Source organism: Rhinolophus sinicus, chromosome 18 (genome assembly GCF_057876585.1).
Source record: "Rhinolophus sinicus isolate RSI-liver-muscle chromosome 18, RSI-T2T, whole genome shotgun sequence".
In the NCBI taxonomy this organism is placed as follows: Eukaryota; Metazoa; Chordata; class Mammalia; order Chiroptera; family Rhinolophidae; genus Rhinolophus; species Rhinolophus sinicus.
In genome coordinates this window covers 58,758,939-58,780,361 of record NC_142518.1, presented here as the reverse complement: position 1 = coordinate 58,780,361, position 21,423 = coordinate 58,758,939, and the positions used below count along the sequence as shown (strand labels likewise).

Here is a 21,423-nt window from a genome sequence, read left to right as displayed (position 1 = left end):
TAATCAGGAGACTTCAGGATCTTATGCATGTTTCTAGTTCCTGTAATTACTGATTTTTTGCCTAATTCTTCTTTTTTTTTTCTTTTTTCTTTTTTCATTTATTTATTTATTTATTTATTTATTTATTTATTTATTATTTTTTATTATTAAATTTATTGGGGTGACAATTGTTAGTAAAATTACATAGATTCCAGGTGTACAATTCTGTATTACATCATCTATAAATCCCATTGTGTGTTCATCACCCAGAGTCAGTTCTCCTTCCATCACCATATATTCGATCCCCCTTACCCTCATCTCCCACCCCCCACCCCCCGCCCCCGTTACATTTTGTCCATGTTTTGTAGGGGACTTTTTTTTTTTTTACTATATTTGTTACTTTAATGACAATATTTATCAGCTATCTCTCTAGTATAGACTCTATTACTATTTTGTTCATCTATTTAGAACTTACTCTATTTTTGTCATTCAGTTTTCTCCATGCAGGTTTTATTCAAATTCAAGTGGGAGGCTTTTAGTTTGCTATTTAAAATTACCTAAATTTTAAAATTTCAAACAGCTATGTCTTTGGTCAAAGATTTTATTACTTTTTTTCAAATTGTTGAAGACCTTTTAATTATGTTAGTCTCCAAGTTATTTTCACTATGAATTAATGGGTTTTAATGTGACTCTTACTCTGGCAATTTTTCTCTTAAATTGGCACTAGAAAACCTGTCCAAAAAATGAGGAGGTTTAAATATTCATCATGACCATGTACCATTAATTTAGGTACCCATTAATTGAATATATGTTTTTAAAAATTCAGTCTACTTTTTGACACTGAAATTTTATTCACTAAAGTAAAGATATTTAATACAATCTGCCAAAGACTGACAGTTACATTTTGTCCTTTTCTTTTACCCTTGAGCTTTGCCAACAAAAAGAGTATCATCTAATTATGAAATCCTGCTATAATTTTTGAACAGTGTATGTATAGCAGTTATAAAAGATGGTTCATTCATTTTTTTTTCATTCAGCTTATTTTTGTTGAACCAAGTGTTAAACAGCATATTGATAAATGGTAAAACTCAATTTGCATATCAAGACATGAATGTATAAATAGAAAAATAGAAAGATTAGGTAGATAGACAGATAGACAGATAGATGATAGATAAAATGTAGGTTAAAATACATCTATAAAAACCCTGTGTTTATGTCACATGATCTTAGAAGAGGAAAAACTGGTATAGCATATTCTCCTTGTATCCACAATATGAAGCTAACTCTAGGCAAAGTTAGTTTGGTTTTGGTGTTCTCCTGCTTCCATAAATGTATGTATTCAGAGCCTTTTCTCACTGCTTCACCACAACACACATCACTAATGCTATTGGATCACAAAACAAAATGTACATGTCAAGTTGCACCTGTATTACTAAATAAATCTCCATATATCAACAAAAACAATGACAAAGATAATAATGTGTCATAACTGTACAGTTAATAAATTTCAAACACTATACTAGGAGATTTATGTACATGTGTCATTTATCTGCACATCTATCCACTGAGATAAGCAATATTATATCCATTTTCCAGCAAGATCTGCATTCACTTTCAGGACTGATTCCAAAACTCATCTTCTCTTCACTATTCTATACTGAAAATCATTTTTGGAATGAATTACAAATTTCCATAACACTGACATTTTAGCAACACAGCATGGACTCCTATCATAGATGTTCTCAGAACATAAAATATAAGAACTAATAAGGCTTACGTGACATCTTCCAGCTTCACACGTTCATAAAATGCTATGTTAATCATGATAAAAGGTAAGTATTCCATAGTGTAGAAGTACCCTTCTAGAGAATATCTCCAAAATGTAGGTCATCATTCTGGCATCACTCAGGAAAGAAGGTTAAATGCTGTTTATTTATTATTATTACTCTAAGTAACAAGTCCTATTTATATGCTAACTATTCATTTCCTTCTTAATTTTGGCTGTTTGGTAAGGCCAAACAAAGGAAGGAAATATTGATGATTTAAAACACTAAATGGCTTATAAATCATTTTTTGGATAAGATTATTGTTGTTTTATATTCCCTAGTGGCAATTACAATGACATTTTCTAAAAACAAACAAAAGACAAAATATACCAGCCACAAAAAACACTGCTACAAAATCTCTCCCTCACCATTTTCTGCTGCAGAGACAAAGATAGTTTATTTATTGCCTATTCCTTGTTAAACCAAATTATATTTTACTAAAGCCAAATATAACTTAATGGATTTATAGCATGCTCTGGAATGATGCGAAATGCTTTAGTGTACCTCAACTCAAACTGTGTTGAAAAATATTTAATTCAAAATTAATTCTTAATTGACAGAAAGCATGAAAATGAAAAACACAAATTTTGAAAACATGAAAGTTTGCTCACTTGATTGTTTCTGTGGACTTCTGTAACAATTCAGAGCTCTAATTAGAAAACTTCCGTAACAGTAATAATAAAACACCTATAATATGTTGTCAACATTTAAGTAATTATTTTTGTTAAATAATTACATTTTAACTTTAGCTGTCATATTTCTGAATAAATACCTACCCCCATTTTAACAAAAGGCTCACCAAAATTACACTCATATTTTAGCAGAATTTCTTTAGTGACTGTTTTTCTTGCATATTCTGAAGTATTTATTCATCTACTAAATATCAAGCACTGAATTAACAACCAAAGAAAACACAGAAAAACAAACAAAAGGCAGTATTTGGGGCTTAACCCATGTGATAAAATTTTTCAATTTTGAAGAAGTTGTTTTGATGTCGCTCCTATCTACAAATAACACATTCTGGGGAATATAACTTTGACATGAAAGACTGTGTTTAAATATGCTGTTTAAAGTAAAGCTGGATTTGTAAAATTTAACCTACATAATTTTTGAGCCAATCTAAATGGCATTTCTGTTGAAAATTACTTATATAAATATACATCTGGTTACAAGAAAAACTGGTCATAAAACTTCAAAAGAATGGTGCCACATTATTTGTAACCAATAAAAAATTTAAAAAATTGACAATAAGGAAATAGCTGTCTTAAATAACACTTTAGACCAAATGGACATAATTGACATTTACAGAGCCTTTCATCCCAGAAGACTAGACTTTACATTATTTTCTAGTGCACATGAACATTCTCAAGGACAGACCATATGTTGGGACACAAAACTAGCCTCAGCAAATTTAAGAAGACTGAAATTATACCAAGCATATTCTTTGACCACAATGCTTTGAAATTGAAGATCAACTGCAAAAAGAAAGTGTGTGTGTGGGGGAACCCACAATTATGTGTAGATTAAACAACATGCTACTAAAGAATGTCTGGGTCAAAGAAGAAATAAAAGAAGATATGAAAAGACACATAGAAACAAATGAGAATAAAAATACAACATATCAAAATTATTGGGATACTGTGAAACCAGTATAAAGAGGGAAATCAGTATCATTAAAGGCCTATCTCAAGAAACAAGAAAAATCCCAAATAAAAAAAATCTAACATTACATCTTTAGGAACTAGAAAAAGAAGGACACATGAAACCCAAAGTCAGCAGAGGGAAGGAAATAAAAATTACAGCAGAATTAACTAGAGAACAAAAAGATCATGGAAAAAAATTAATGCAACAAAGAACTTGTTCTTTGAAACGATTAAAGACATTGACAACCCTATGGCTAGACTCACTAAGGAAAAAAGAGAAAAGACACAAACAGAATCAGAAATTAAAGAGAATTTACCACAGATACGACAGATATACAAAGGATCGATCACACAAGAATACTATGAAAGACTATATGCAACAAAATTCAATAACCTAGAAGAAATGGACAAATTCTTAGAAATATACAACCTTCCTAAAATGAATCACAAAGAATACAAAAATCTAAACAGACCTTTCAACAACAAGGAAATTGAAACAATCATCGAAACCCTCCCCTCAAAAAAGTCCAGGACAAGAGCTACACCAGGGAATCCTACCAAACATTCAAAGATGATTTAATACCTGTCCTCTTCAAACTCTTCCAAAAAATTGAAGAAGAGGCAACACTTCCTAACTCATTTTATGAGGCCAATGTTACCCTGATACCAAAACCTGATAAGGATAACACACAGAAAAGAAAACTATAGACAATATCTCTGATGAATACAAATGCAAAAATCCTACTACAAAGTCAAATACAACAATACATTATAAAGATTATATATCATGATCAAGTGGGGTTCATTCCAGGGGTGCAAGAATAGTTCAACATACACAAATCAATCAATGTAATACACCACATAAACAAAATAAAGAATAAGAATCATATGATCATATCAATAGATGCAGAAAAAGCATTTGACAAGATACAACATCCATTTATGATTAAAACACTTAATACAATAGGTACGGAAGGGAAGTACCCTACGTAATATAGGCCATATATGACAAACCCTTAGCTAACGTCACACTTAATGGTGAAAAACTGAAAACTTTTCCACTATGATCAGAAAGATGACAAGGATTCCCCCTGCCCCCACTGTTATGTTATTCAACAAAATGTTGGAAGTCTTAGCCAGAACAACCAGACAAGAGAAAGTAATAAAAGGCACCTAAATTGGGAATGAAGTCAAATTGTCACATTTTGCAGATGACATAATTCTCTATATAGAAGACCATAAAGACTCCATTAAAAAACTATTAGAAACAATAACCAAACATACTAAAGCTGCAGGATACAAAACGAAATTTCAGAAAAAGATATGAAAAAATGCAATTCCTTTTGCAACGTAAAAAAAAAGAATAAAATACCTAGGAATAAACTTAACAAAGAATGTGAAGGGCCTACACATTGACAACTATGAGACATTATTAATAGAAATTGAAGAAGATAATAAATTGAAAGATATTCCATGTTGATGGATTGGAAGAATCAATATAGTTAAAATAGCCATATTATCCTAAGCAACATACAGATTTAATGGAATCCCCATCAAAATCCCAAAGGCATTTTTTTAAGAAATAGAACAAAAAATGGTCAGATTTGTATGGAATCACAAAAGACTCCGACAGCCAAAGCAATCCTGACAAAAAAGAGCAAGGCTGGAGGTATCACATTCCCTGACTTCAATTCATACTATAAAGTGACAATAATGAAAACAACATGGTATTGACAGAAAAACTGAAACAGATCAATGGAATAGAATCGAGAACTCAGAAATTTTCGACAAAGGATCCAAAAATATACGATGGAGAAAAGAAAGCCTCTTTCTCTCCAATAAGTGGTGCTGGAAAAATTGGAAAGCCACGTGCAAAGAATGAAACTAGACTTCTATCTGTCACCATATACCAAAATTAACTCAAAATAGATCAAAGACCTAAATATAAGACCTGAAACAATAAATTGCATAAAGGAAGCATAGGTATGATACTTGTGGACCTTGGTTTCGGAGAGGATTTTATGAAATTGACCTCAAAGGCAAGGGAAGTAAAAGCAAAATTAAATAAATGTCACTATGTCAAACTAAAAACCTTGTGCACAGCAAAGGAAACCATCAACAAAACAAAGAGGCAACCTACAGAATGGTAGAAGATATTTGCAAATAACACCTCCGATAAAGGATTAATATCCAAAATATATGAAGAACTCATACAACTCAACAATAACAACAACAACAAAAAGCCAATCCAGTTGAAAAATGGGCAGAGGACTTGAACAGACACTTCTACTAAAAAGACATACACATAGTTAACAGATATATGAAAAACTGCTCAAGGTCACTGGCAAATCAAAACAACAATGAGATACCACTTCACACTGGTTAGAATGCTATTATTAATAAGACAAGTAATAACAATGGTTGGAGAGATTGTGGAGAAAAAGGAACCCTCATACACTGCTGTTGGGAATGTAAATTTGTACAGCCAGTGTGGAAAACAGTATGGAGATTCCTTAAAAACCTAAGAACAGAATTACCATAGAACCTGCAGTTTTTCTTCTGGGTGTCTACCCAAAAAATCTGAAAACATTTATCTGTAAAGATATATGTACCCCTATGTTCACTTCAGCATTTACGGTGGCCAAGATATGGAAACAACCAAAGTGTCCTTCGATAGATGATTGGATAAAGAAGAGGTGGTACATAAATACAATAGAATATTTCTTGGACATAAGAAAAGATGAAATACTGTCATTTGTGACAACATGGATGGATCTTGAGATTATCATGCTAAGCAAAATAAATCAGACAGAAACAGTCAAGAATCACATGACTTCACTAATATGTGGGATATAAAACTGAATGCAACAAAGGAACAAGACAAACAAACAAACAAAAACTCATAGACACAGTAAACAGTTTAGTGGTTACCAGAAGGTAATGGGGTAGGGAGATGGCAGAAGACGATAATGACAAGCAAGGAAAAGAAAAGGGGAGGGACACAAGATAGAAAGGGGCTAATTAATTAATTTATTTAATATCTAATCAATTTATTTAGCAATATGCAATAGCAAAAGACAAAGGCAATTAATAGAATACGTTAATGAGACAAAGTAAAGGTGGTTATGAAGAAACTATATACATTGATAACAATGTCATGTCAAAGGAGTACACATACATATAAGTTTAAGAGATCCCAACATATGTTTACTATTGATCAAAAATCACTTGGCTAAATACACAAATAACATCAGTAAGGAGTATCAAAAAGCAGTAATAAGCAATATAGGATAGTAACTATTATAGTAGATGTCAAAAGCTCACCAAACTGGGGGAGAGCAACACTGGAAAAGTCATAAATCAAAACCTTGCCAGCTCTGCAGCTGAGAAATACGCAGGAGTCTCCCACACCCCTGCTTGCTGGTTCCCAAGAATGCTGTTGCTGTTGCTGCTGTTGTTGCTGTTGTGGTTGTTGCTAGAAGTCAAGGCATCTTCTGATGCTATAAGCTGCAAGCTACATATAAGTTTTCAAGGTGTTAACGATCTGAAGAATGTTGCTGCTGGTGTCATTGTTGTTCTTAGAAGTCATGATGTCTCCTGATTTTGTAAGCCGCAAACTGCATATAAGTGTTCAAGATGCTAACAAGTTCTCAAGAAGGCTAACCAAGGGGAACAACACTGGAGAGGTCGGGAACCTGCCCGACCTCCCTAAGTCCATGGATGGAAGTCAGGACATCCCCTGGTATTGTAAGCTGCATGTTGCTGGAAGTCTTCAAAATGATAGAATGATGAAAAATCACCAATGATACATGACCAAATGATGAAATAATAATAATTACACTGCCAACTGAGGTCCGTCTTATATGTTTTCTCAGATGTACCTTAGAGCCAAGTTTCTTGTTCCTGCCTCCCCCTCCGGGAATTGCCAATTCCAGCAAGGTCCGCCAGTTACTGATGTGAATGCTGCCCATCCGACCAAAGGGCCAATTCATCCGGATAAGGAAAAAGGCCTCGAGATGTGCCTGTCACGTCATCCTGACATAACTTAGCTACTTCTTCACTCCATCTGCTCATGTAGGCGAAACAATCAGAACAAAGAGGGAATTCTCGTAATCCATGATCAAGAATTTATTTAACCCTAAGCTAACCATCACCTCACAGCACAGAGAGAACAGCAACCTCATCTCATATCTCCCCTGTATGGGAGAATGAGACCACAGGGGGAATTTACTAAACCTCTGATCACAGCATAGAAATCACCTCACATACAGGAACAGATAAAAGCTAATAGACAAAAGCTCCCATCAGCCAATGCAGGCAAATTTTCCTGAACATCTACACTACAAAGAGGGAAAAGGGGTCAAGTATATGGTGATAGAAGGAGAACTGACTCTGGGTGGTGAACACACAATGTAATATATAGATGATGTATTACAGAATTGTATACTTGAAACCTATGTAATTTTACTAACTATTGTCATCCCAATAAATTTAATAAAAATTAAAAAAATGTTTTAAATGACCCTGATATCAATGTTAAGAAAAATGATAATAACAACAACAATCCAATATAAGTATTTAAAGGGATCATTAACTACGATAAAATGGTCAATTCATTATTACTACTTGAAAGATGCTTTTATTCATATTTGTTGAGTGGAGCATTTTTTAGCTAATCAAATGTTAATAAAATGTATTTCCAAACCATTTTCTAATTTATATTAAAACATGTAAAAAATTCTAGTTAATTACCAGTTTAAAGCAAATTTAATTGAAGAGTTAGAGGTAGTATTTCCATTATACTGTTACTTTAAATGACAATTACAAAACAAATTTAGAGGTCATAAAAATGGAGGCGTGAGGTGAGCCTCTTGAAATCTGTCTTGCAATTTAAAACAAATTGAACAACAATAACTCCACAAAGGACTCCCTACACAGCAGACAGACAAGACTAAGGGGCGCACTACAAAAATCACCTAACGGTGGGCAAATTGCATGAGCGGGTCAGTAGGGAAGAGAGAAATGCGGAGGTGCGGCCACGTGGGGCGCAGGCTGCAGACCTAGCTCAGTGCTCTGAGCTCGCTGCATCCAGGAACTACCGGAGCTGCGGGAGAGGGAAGAACTCAGACTGCTAGGGCTCCGCTTATGGCCCACAGGGCTGAGCGAACAGCATATAACATGACTGAACCTAACACTCACGAAAGAGATCTCATAGCAAAGACTGAAGGTAGAAGGCTGAAAACGGTGGTTTCAGCTCTCACTGCTGAGCAGAGAACAGAAGCCTTAGGTACTATGCCTAGCCACCCCCTCTCTCCCCTCCCAGAGCTTACCTCACCTCCACCTGCCCTGTGCTAGAAGCAGAACAGTAGCAGTGTCAGATCAAAAGAACAGAATATTTGCAGTTCTGAGAACTGTGGTCCACAGACACGGACTCGCAGCACAACTATTTCCGGTAAAGGGGAGGGAGCTGTGGAAACAGGACTGGCTATGGTGGTGGTTGCCACCATTACTCTGGGCCACCTCTCAAAACACACCCCACCCCTGTCCCAACCTATCTGTGCGGAACCCTGCAGGAGTAGAGAGAACTGCTGAAACACGGGCTCTGAATCTGGTGCAGGAAGAGCTTTGGAACTTAAAAAGTTCTCTGCATCCCCACACCGGTGCGGCGCTTATGATGCAGGTGAACTGTTAACAGAGGAGAAGCCCACCTTCCAGGGAATCCCCCCATTGTGTGACAAGCTGGAATAGTGCAGAGAAAACATAACACTACAGGGTGAAAGAGAAAAAAAGACTGCAGTCAGAGAGAAAATAAAACTTCTACCAACACGTACTGGAAAACAAAAGGAAGAACTCTTCCTATCAACCTGTTGCAGAAGCCACTCCTGTAGATGTCTAGGAAGAGAAATAATAAATCATTAATTGTCATGAATAACCAAGGCAACAAGACAGCTCAGAAAGAAAGTGAAAAGTCTCCAGAAAACAAATTTAAAGATATGGAAATACGTGACTTAAATCACAGAGAATTCAAGATTGCAGGTCTGAAAAAACATAATGAGATGCAAGAAAACACAGAAAGGCATTTTAATGAACTCAGAAACACAATCAAAGAACAACATGAACATTTTACCAAAGAGATAGAAATTTTAAAAAAGAACCAAATGGAATTTATGAAGATTAAGAACTCAATAGAAGAAATGAAGAATGAAATAGACAGCTTAGGTAGTAGAGTTGACCAGATGGAGGAAAGAATCAGTGACATCGAAGATAGAAACCTGGAAATGACACGGATGGAAGAAGACAGAGACTTGAGACTTAAAAGAAATGAAAGAACTCTACAAGAACTTTCTGACTCCATCAGAAAGAGCAATATAAGAATAATGGTCATACCAGAAGGAGAAGAACGAGAGAAGGGAACAGAGAATATATTCAAAAAAATTGTCGATGAGAACTTCCCAAACTTGTGGACAGAACTGGACCCTCGAATCCAAGAAGCAAATAGAACACCTAATTATCTCAATCCCAAGAGGCCTTCTCCAAGGCACATTGTATTGAAGCTCTCTAAAATCAATGACAAAGAAAGAATCCTCAAGGCAGCCAGAGAAAAGAGAAGGTAACCTACAAAGGAAAGCCCATTAGATTATCATCAGATTTTTCAGCAGAAACTCTACAAGCCAGGAGGGAGTGGAACCAAATATTGAAACTATTGAAAGAGAGAAATTATGAGCCAAGAATAATGTACCCAGCAAACATCCTTTAGATACGAAGGAGGAATAAAGACCTCTCCAGACATACAGAAGCTGAGGGAATTTTCTAATACACGACCTGCACTATAAGAAATACTAAAGGAGGCTGGCTATTCGACTATCATCAACAGGGACAATTTGTGGCAACCAAAACATAAAAAGGGGGAAATTAAAGGCTTGAACCGGAACATGGGAATGGAGAAAGTAAGCATGCTGAAGAAAATGGAATTCTCCAAATATCAAACTATCTTTTACATAAATTCAATGGTAACTGCTAAAAAAAAAAAAAAATCCAGAACTGAAATATATACTGTAATAAAAGAAGAAACAGAGGGAAACCTCATAGAATACCACCACACAGAAATAATAGACAACAACAAAAACACAAAAAAACCATGGAGACACAGTCTCACCAAAAACTAAAGATAGGATGATAGGAAATCCTCACATATCAATAATCACCCTAACTGTAAATGGACTGAACTCACCAATAAAAAAGGCACAGAGTAGCAGATTGGATCAAAAAACTAAATTAAACCATATGCTGTCTCCAAGAGACACATCTCAGCTACAAGGACAAGCATTGACTCGAAGTGAAAGGGTAGATATTGACACTCCAAACAAATGGTATCCAGAGAAAATCAGGGGTAGCCAAAGTGATATCAGATGAAAGAGACTTCAGGGTGAAAAAGGTAACAAGAGAAAAAGATGGATATTTCATAATGGTAAAGGGGACTATACAACAAGAAGATATAACAGTCATCAATATTTATGCCCCCAATCAGGGAGCACCGAAATATACCAAGCAACTACTAACAGAACTAAAGGGAGAAATTGACCAAAACACAATTATACTAGGGGACTTAAATACATCATTGACAGCTATGGTTAGATCATCCAAACAGAAAATAAATCACGAAATAGCAGCCCTAAATGACACATCAGATGAAATGGACATAATTGACATTTATAGAGCACTTCATCGTAATACATCAGACTATACATTTTTTTCTAGTGTACATGGAACATTCTCAAGGATAGACCATATATTGGGACATAAAATCAGTCTCAGCAAATTTAAGAAGATTGAAATCATACCAAGCATATTCTCTGATCACAAGGCTTTGAAATTAGATATCAACTGCAAAAAGAAAGCAGGAAAAAACACAAATACATGGAGATTAAACAACATAGTTTTAAAGAACGACTGGGTCAAAGAAGAAATTAGAGGAGAGATAAAAAGATACATGGAAACAAATGAGAATGAAAATATATCCTACCAAAATTTTTGGGATGTAGCTAAAGCAATTTTAAGAGGGAGAGTTATATCATTACAGGCCTATCTCAAAAATTAGAAAAATCCCAAATAAATAACCTCATGTTACACCTTAAAGAACTAGAAAAGGAAGAATAAATGAAACCCAAGATCAGCAGAAGAAAGGAAATAATAGAAATCAGAGCAGAACTAAATGAAATGGAGAACAAAAAGACAATAGAAAAAAATTAACGTGACAAAGAGTGGGTTCTTTGAAAAGATTAATAAAATTGACAAACCCGGGCTGGACTCACAAAGATAAAAAGAGAAAAGACACTAACAAACAAAATCAGAAATGAAAAAGGGGAAGTTATCATAGATGCCACAGAAATACAAAGGATCATCCAAGAATAATATAAAAGAATATATGCCACCAAATTCAATAACTTAGAAGAAACAGATACGCTCTTAAAAACATATAGCCTTCCTAGGATGAATCACAAAGAGGTTGAAAATCTAAATAGGCCAATAACCAGTAAGAAAATTGAATCAGTCATGCAAAACTTTCCCAAAAGCAAAAGTCTGGTACAGGATGGCTTCATTAGTGAATTCTACTAAAACTTCAAAGAGGATCAAATACCTGTCCTACTCAAAATCTTTCAAAAAATTGAAGAAGAGACAATACTCCCTAACTGACTTTATGAGGCCAACATTACCCTGACACTAAAACCTGGTAAGGATAACACACAAAAAAGAAAACTACAGATCAATATCTCTGATGAATACAGATGCAAAAATCATAAACAAAATTCTAGCAAATCGAATGCAACAATGCGTTAAAAAGATTATTCATCATGACTAAATGGGGTTCATCCCAGGGGTACAAAGATGGTTCGACATATGCAAATCCATCAATGTGATACACCATATAAACAAAATAAAGGACAAAAATCATATGATTATATCAATTGATGCAGAAAAAGCATTTGACAGGATAAAACATACATTTATGATTAAAACACTTAATAAAATAGGTATAGAAGAAAAATACCTTAACATAATAAAGGCCATATATGACAAGCCCTCAGCTAATCTCATAATTAATGGTGAAAAACTGAAGCCCTTTGCTCTACATTCAGGAACACAACAGGGCAATCCCCTGTAACCTCTGCTTTTCAACAAAGTGTTGGAAGTCCTCACCAGAGCAGTCAGGCAAGAGAAAGAAATGAAAGGCATCCAAATTGGGAATGAAGAAGTTAAACTGTCACTCTTTGCAGATGACATGATGCTATATATAGAAAACCCTAAAGATTCCACAAAGAAGCTTTTAGAAACAATATATAAATGAATACAGTAAAGTTGCTGGCTACAAACTCAACGTACAAAAGTCCATTGCCTTCCTATATACTAACAATGAAATCTCAGAAAAAGAAATACAAAAAGCAATTCCTTTCGCAATTGCAGCAAAAAGAATAAAATATGTAGGAATAAACTTAATCAAGGATGTGAAGGACCTATATGCTGAAAACTATAAGACACTTTTGAAAGAAACTGAAGAAGACACAAAGAAATGGAAAGACATTCCGTGCTCACGGATTGGAAGAATCAACATAGTTAAAATGGCCATATTACCCAAAGCAATATACAGAATTAATGCAATCCCCATCAAAATCCCAATGGCATTTTTAAAAAGAAATAGAACAAAAAATCATCAGATTTGTATGGAACCACAAAGGCCCCAAATACCCAAAGCAATCCTAAGAAAAAAGAACAACTCTGGAGGTATCACTCTCTCTTACTTTAATTTGTACTACATGGCAACAGTAATCAAAACTGCATAATATTGGCAAAAAAAGCATACATGCAGACCAATGGAATAGAATTGAGAACCCAGAAATAAACCCACATAAATATGGACAGATAATTTTTGACAAAGAAGCAAAAAACATGCAATGGAGAAAAGACAGCCTCTTCAATAAATGGTGCTGGGAGAACTGGAAAGAAACATGCAAAAGAATGAAACTGGACTGCTGTCTGTCACCATGTACTAAAATTAATTCAAAATGGATCGAAGACCAAAGCGTAAGACTTGAAACAATAAACTGCACAGAAGAAAACATAGGTACTAAACTTATGGAACTTGGGTTCAAAGAGCATTTTATGAATTTGATTCCAAAAGCAAAGGAAATAAAAGCTAAAATAAATGAATGGGACTATATCAAACTAAAAAGCTTCTGCAGAGCAAAAGAAACCATCAACAAAATCAAGAGGCAACCAGCCGAATGGGAGAAGAATTTTTCAAAGAGCACCTCAGATAAGGGGCTAATATCCAAAATATACAAGGAACTCATACAACTCAACCACAAAAAAATCAACAATCCAATTGAAAAATGGGCAGAGGACCTGAAGAGACATTCTCCAAAGAGGACATACAAATGGCTAATAGACATATGCAAAAATACTCAACATCACTAATCATCAGAGAAACGCAAATAAAAACAACAATGAGATATCACCTCACCCCAGTCAGAATGGCTATCATCAACAAGAAATATAGTAACAAGTGTTGGAGAGGCTGTGGAGAAAAAGGAACCTCATACACTTGGTGGGAATGCAGACTGGTGCAGTGGCTGTGGAAGGCAGTGTGGAGGTTCCTCCAAAAATTACGAATAGAATTACCATATGACCCAGCAATCCCTCTCATGTGTTTCTACCCAAAAAATCTGAAAACATTTATACATCAAGACATGTGTGCTCCAATGTTCATTGCAGCTTTATTTATAGTGGCCAAGACATTAAAACAACCAAAATGTCCTTCGATAGATGAATGTATAAAGAAGTTGTGGTATATGTACAGAATGGAATACTATTTGGCTATAAGATAAAATGAAATAGTACCGTTTGTGACAACATGGATGGATCTTGAGATTATAATGATAAGCGAAATAAATCAGACAGAAAAAGTAGAGAACCACATGATTTCACTGAAATGTGGTATATAAAACTGAAAACAATAAAAGAACAGGACAAACAAATGAAGAAAGAAAAACTCATAGACATAGACAACAGTTTAGGGGTTACCAGAGGGTAAGGGGAGAGGGGAACTCTAGAAAAGGGTAAACAGGGTCTAATATATGGTGATGGAAAGAGAACTGAGTCTGGGTGGTGAACACACAGTGTGAGATATAGATAATGTATTATAGAATTGTACACCTGAAATCTATGTAACTTTACTAATGATTGTCACTCCAATAAACTTTAATGTAATATATATATTCTAACCTTATCTAGTCTTCAGAGTAGTGAAAAACAGATGGACACCAAACATAAGCTAATTAATTTCTGCATAAGCTATACACACTAAGATAATTCAGTTCTTAAGCAATATTCAGCTTCCCAAATGATTTGCTTCGGTGTACACTGTAAGTTGGTGATTTTCAGGCAGAAACGGATATGGGCAGAGTTTATTCTCACATCACTTGAAGATAATGCGATTAAGATGGCTTAGTGTTGAATCATTAAGCACATCAGATGTGATAGTAATAGGTTGATGATAATGCCTTCTACTTATCCCTCACGCCCCAAAATAAATATCTTTAGGTATGTTTTTACAAATGTTTTGATTACTTGTACGTTTTCCGTTAGCTCCTTATAGATGTCAGTAAGCCTGTCAAAAAGTGGAGATTGAGTTCTATTTTAAGTCTTAAACTCAGATGAAATTCTGTTAAATCCTAAATGTTTCCTCTGTATTAATTCAATGACAAAGACTTCCACCTAGGAAACATTGCCTCCTTTTAAAAGTATAATAATCTAAAGGTCAGAAATCTTTAATGGAAAGTGCCTGTCTACAAATTTTATAAATTTATCGTTTTGATCACACAAAACATCAAAAAAACATTTTCTTCACAAGTGTGGAGACTCAGCGTTATAGTTGTTAATAAAAATATGGGGGGAATTCACTGTTTTCAGTTACATTCTGAAGGTATTAGCAATCCTGTACTTTTAATTTTATTTCTAAAATACACTATTATTATATAAGGTAAAGTTGGCTTTTTTCACATTTTCATCTTAAGGAAAGAATGTCTCCTGCAGATAAATCTATATTTTGTAAACTCAATATAAGGTTAAGTACAATGGAATTCACTTTAGCTTTTAATTCTTAAGCGTTAATTTTTTATGTGGGAAGAAATTTCAAAGTCAAGGTTTTGAGAATAAAAAGATATATTATCTTAATTTTCAGCATTATAAAACATATGCTATTACAGATAGATGTAAACAGTTGTAAGCCTGACGGATTTTGTTTTATGCACTATACATAGTGTTGCCTCTAATGACAATGAACCACATGTGATAAACTACAATTACAATACAATGCATTTTTAGAATGTTTCTAAAAATATTTTAAGTCAGTTTTCCACAACAGAAATAACACATTTTTTCCATCTGTGATATTAGATATATTTTCTAAGACTTCATTAATGACCATAAATTTAAGATCAAATGCGGTGGAGGTTTCAAATTATTTTTAGAGGAGAAATGTTAAAAGTTCAACTTCATAGCCAAGACATTTACAGCCACTGAGACCAAACTACTTTGAAATTAAAGTCTTTCATCAGCAAGTTACCTCTTGCTAAGACATAATTGGTGCAAAAACATTAAAATTATTATCACAAAAAATGAACACTCTAAAGTAAAATGAATAAACTGCTCACTTGGCACTGGAAATGAAAATTCTAGTCCAACAACTGCCAAACTACCGAATAAACATGTAATCAAATATCATGGGAAATTGTGTAGTTTTCTTAACTGTTATTTTTAACATTTAATATTTTTTTTCTGAATGTTATTTAGCCTTATCTCCATCCTCAGAACAAAAGTTCAAAAATGGAATCAGAACACGAATATTTTGCATTTTAAGATGAAGTGTCACAAAATTCCACAAGTAGGACTAGAATTTGGCAGAATGCCATTTAGAAGATATTTTCACAATGGACAAAATCCTAAAGATGCTCACACTACAATAAGTTTGAGCCCATTAATTTTAACTCTGGAACAAAGTCATTGATAACTGTTCTCCAAAGACATTAAAGCAGATGGTGAGTTTCATATTTTCACTACGAAGCCTACTTTATGTTTCTATACTGACAGAAGCTGCTGAAACTGAAAGAGCTTGTTTCTTGTTTAATATACTGGAAGTTTTAAGGAAACTTATTGTGGAGGAAGAAAAGTCATCAGTAACTTCTCAACTTTTCTTCCACGTCAACAAACCTGAGTGTGAACAACAACAAACCTGTCAGTGAAGCTCACCAAGCAGTGATTCTCACAGGTTTATGTACCACTGGAGGTTCAGAGAACCTGGGTAGTGAGGAGGTGGAATTTGAAAGAGTTCATCAGTTATCATGATCTGCGTCCCCTAGAGGCACATTACCACCCTCCACGAAAATCACTGATTTCTCTTCCCCTACCTATAAGGCATAAAATACTACGAACAAGGGCTTGTGTATAAAAGCATCTAAAACTCATCTATCCTAGCGTTTCATTAGCCAGGTGTGGATTATTCTTTTAAACGTCGCTAACTTCTTGATATTGGCTTTCCATGGCCTATTCAATTCCTAAAGGGTGTGTATGGTGGATACTATCAACAGATAATGAAGTTATGTGTGACATTAAACACCAGGATGCTAGCTGCCAATATGTGCTATCTGGGCAAGATGATTCTGTAGGAGGGTCTGTTTGCCATCCTAGGACTGACAGACTTCTCAAGATGCTTCTTTTTGATATACCAATTGTCACATTCAGGTCTTCTATTGCCCACTTCCATGCCCTCCCAGGAGTTTCTTTTCAGATACTGTTGGATTTCTCATCAGGCAAGGTAAGCTTTGTCATATAGGTGAAAGGGTAAATTCTGATTTAGCTTCTCCTGAATAAATGCCAAAGGATATTTATGCTAGCTCAAGTCACTGACCACTGACAAGAAAATTATTTATTTTCCCTATAAGCTAATGTTTTTATTGAAAAAAAATGAAGGCCAATAAAAGCTCACTACTGAGGCATGTGGAACGTATTTAGTCAGATCCCAGCATCGTGTGGTGCAGGACACATGTAATTTAGTACCTTTGATAGAGCTGTGTCTGGGCTCTGCGCCGTGTTACCCCCTCCTGCCTTATTGGAAGCCAGAGCATATGAGTCCGTCTGCTCCAGATTTACTCCACTACATGTGTTACAAAAACTTTCCTGCCCCAGAAGGTGGGGTGAAACTATAAACACCCAGGTGCCTTAACAGCTGTGGCACAAGCTGCATTTATTTAGTTCGTGTTAATTATACCATCAAAAAAGCTAAAAGGCTAAATTTTCAGATGGCACAATAGTACCAGCATGATCACTGAAACAAAATAAATAAGTAAATACATGAGAGTTGGCAATACTAAAGGAAAATAAGAGTTTTTATAAATATAGATGAATAAAGGCCATGATGTGCGAGGCATTCAACTACTTGTCCTACCTGTGGGTGGGAGAGGCCATATCGTGATGTGTTCTAAAAGAGTTTTGTTTTAATGTCAAAGGCACAGAAGGAAATAAAGAAGGACACAAGAAAAGGGAGACTGTGACAACTGGGACATTTGCATGCACATGCTCCTGCCCTCCTCCATTATCTCCAGACAGTAAAGTTGGGAAGGGAAAACTTCACTCTGTCCTGGGTGGGCTGGAGGGGAGAATGATACACAGCAGGGCAAACAGAAGGGAAAGCACAGGAAAGTGTACAAAGAAATCCACTGCCACATCACTCAGCCAGCTACAGACACAGATGCACAATTCATGCTCATAAGGGCTATCAGTTCCCAGAGAAAAGTCATTGTCATTTCCTTTACGATGCACACACACATTCTGCAAGAGTGTTATGATGACTCTGAAGGTAGCACCTGCAAGATACATTGCTATACTACTTGTATACTTATATGCATACAATGAGAAATTACAACTGCGTCAGGAAATGCTTATTTGAAGCACATAAATAAAATTTTCCATATCACTTTTTATCTCAAATCCATTTCAACAGTACAAACACTCTAATAACAAGCTCAATTTGATTACAATTATTAAAAGAATTGGATTTCATAGGATGGAATATGGACACATGCCAAAAGTCTTAAAACAAAAATACTATTTCTTTAGATTATGTATCTTTTTTTGTCTCCATTTATTTATGATGTCACTAACTGAATTTTAACTAGACAAGCTTCATAATAGTTCACCAGTCCTACTATGGCTATTGTTGGAAACATTACCTATTAATATTTTCATGAGTTTTCAGATAGGTAATTCCCATTTGAAGAGTATTGTTAATAATAATATTAATAATAAAATAATTGACATTAATACGTGTACTGTATCAGGTATATCACTTAATATTAGCAACAACTTTGTAAGGTAGGCATTATTATCCTATTTTCTAGATTAGCAAACTGAAGATCTGAGGTGTTAAATCACTTGCAAATTATAAAAGGCCGATCGCTATAAGATGTGGAATTTAAAAACATGACTGCCTGTACTCTAAAACCACTAACTTTTAAGTATAGTGGTCAACAGCTCTGAGAAAAGATATACCTCAGAACATGACTGATTTGAAGTTCATGAAATAAATCTGTAGGGTTACTGTTATTTCTTTCTGTCCCAGGATATATGGGCTATTTTGTTCTCTGAAATAGTAGAGGTTATTTTTTCAAACTACAAAGAATTGAGAACATTAGAGCTCTTCGCATTTTGTCTTCCAAATGGCCGTAGAGTGGAGAGAGAGAGAGAGAGAGAGAGAGAGAGAGTGTGTGTGTGTGTGTGTGTGTGTGTGTGTGTGTGTAGGTAGAGAATTATAAGGAAAGTACCAGACTAAATCTTCTCCTCTTTAAACGTGCTTCCGGTACATTAACACTTAAATCTTCCTTTCTCAAAAGTGAGGAACAAGAAAAAACACTAAAAGGGAGTAGGGAGAAAAGAAAAGAGAGAAGAAAAGGAGAAGGCAGATAGTGAATGAGAGGAGATAGGAAAGACAGACATTTTCCTAATATGCCTAATTATCTTCTCTAATGTGATTCTAAATAGTAAAGTGGCAAAAGCACTGAAAACCACCCAATACCAAACTTTGTCAAAATGAGCTGTGTTCCTGTCCTCCCTCATGCGAGGAGAGGCACAACTGCACGCTTGGTGTCTCTGCAGCTCTTGGTTCACTGTCTTTCCTTGTTTTTGAAGATGACAATGCCGGCCATCATTTCTTCCTGCCATTGGTCCATCAGGTAGTTGGTTGGGATCCGTTACTACCTTATCTTTTTCTGCAGACTGGTGGATACTATTTGTTATGGCTACTCTGAGTGTTATGGGCTCAAGTTCACTATGCCGTATTCCAGAATATACAGAAATCTTCAAAGATATGGCCACTCTTTTATCTGAGCTTCTCTGACCTCCTCCTGGCTCACTGAGGCATTTCTCTATGGAACTTTGGCAGCCAATAAGGGCATTATCTGTTATGGATAACTGCAAGCAGTTGGACAGATACTCTACATTTCCTCACTTCTCTACATGGTCAGTTACTTCTGGTATCTATACAAAGAGCTGAGGATGAAGCACAACCAGAGTGGACAGAGCACATTTCTCATGGTTAGAGATAATATTTGTCTCGTTGGTCAAAAAGCTATCATTTTGTCAAGCCCGATACCTTTACTACTGATGATACCTGTATTCTGCCTGGAGAATGCCAGGGAATGCTTCTGCAACTTCAGCCAAAGCCACAGGCCTATCCGGATGCCCTCACCTTTGTAAGCCATGGCTGAACTGCCTTCTGCCAACACATCAGTCTGTAGTACACTTATTTTTATGGGATCACCATTTTCCTGGCCAGCTTTCTAACCAGCCTCCTCACCCTGGTTTTACTCATCCAAGCCCAGACCTTGTATAAGAAGTTTGTGAAATCAACTGGCTTTCTGGGGTGTGACCAGTGGGCAGTGATTCACATCATGGAGCAGCGAGTGTGCTTCTACCCACTGGCTTTTGTTTGCTGCTGGGGCCCAGCTGTCATTCTGAGAATCATACAGCTGATCAAGCCACAGGACACCAAGATTCACATGGCCCTCTGTTATCCAGGCTCTAACAGCATCATCTCATGGTTTACTCAACTCTGGAGTATATGGCTGGACACAGTACAGATTCTTTCAACTAAAGCAAAGGCTCAGCATGAGGCAGATACCCAGACTTCATTATTATGCTCACAGAAGAGATTCTATAGCGGAGGCCTAGATCTATTGGCATCTACCCTTACTTTTGCTACCAGCATCTCCACCATTCTTGGAAATTATAATACTGGAATATCCAGGAACTGCAGTTATTCCACACTGAGGGATTGGGAAGAGTGTTGGAGAACAACATCTTAAGTCTTTTCTAACCATGCCTTGAATTATGAAAGGGAAAGGGAATATAGTACCATGGTCAGTAGCTATTCTAGGTGAATTGGCTAGGATCTCTTCATTGTTCTCAGATTTATTAGTGATTCTTAAAGTCTTTGATCAGGGAGATGAAGCCACTTTCTATCTAAGAGATAGACTCATATTACCTCGATGAATATTAGATTTGTCTAAGCCTTTTCTAGAAAAAATAATTCCAGGTTATTATTTATATGATCCACTTCTAGGCTCTCTACTACATGGTTGTGGGGGAGGTAGGGTGGCATGAACAATGTACTCAGATCTTTTCATTGCTGTTACTGTCTCTGAGGTTGGACCAAGAAAGTTCTGGGTTTCTGGTCTTTGAAGAGGTTTGGAAATACGGAAAAAGTAAAGACAATAACTATCAAAAAAGTGACAGTGAGATCCTCAGATACACTATATCCTAGCCTCTTCTATGGTCAGTGCTGTTCTAAGTCTTGGCAGTAGGGATCATGCTACTCTAGAAAAGTAAGGACCATCTTTTGAAGTTACAGGCGATGATAAGATTTA

At 35.6% G+C, this 21,423-nt stretch overlaps 1 protein-coding gene and 1 pseudogene across 5 annotated transcripts in view; one reads left to right on the top strand and one right to left on the bottom strand.

The window, feature by feature from the left end:
• PCDH11X (protocadherin 11 X-linked) overlaps nucleotides 1-21,423 on the bottom strand; it is an 800,197-nt gene that overhangs the window by 153,204 nt on the left and 625,570 nt on the right. The gene's annotated exons all lie outside the window — the stretch shown is intronic.
• LOC109436037 (transmembrane protein 116 pseudogene) lies at nucleotides 19,764-20,862 on the top strand (annotated as a pseudogene).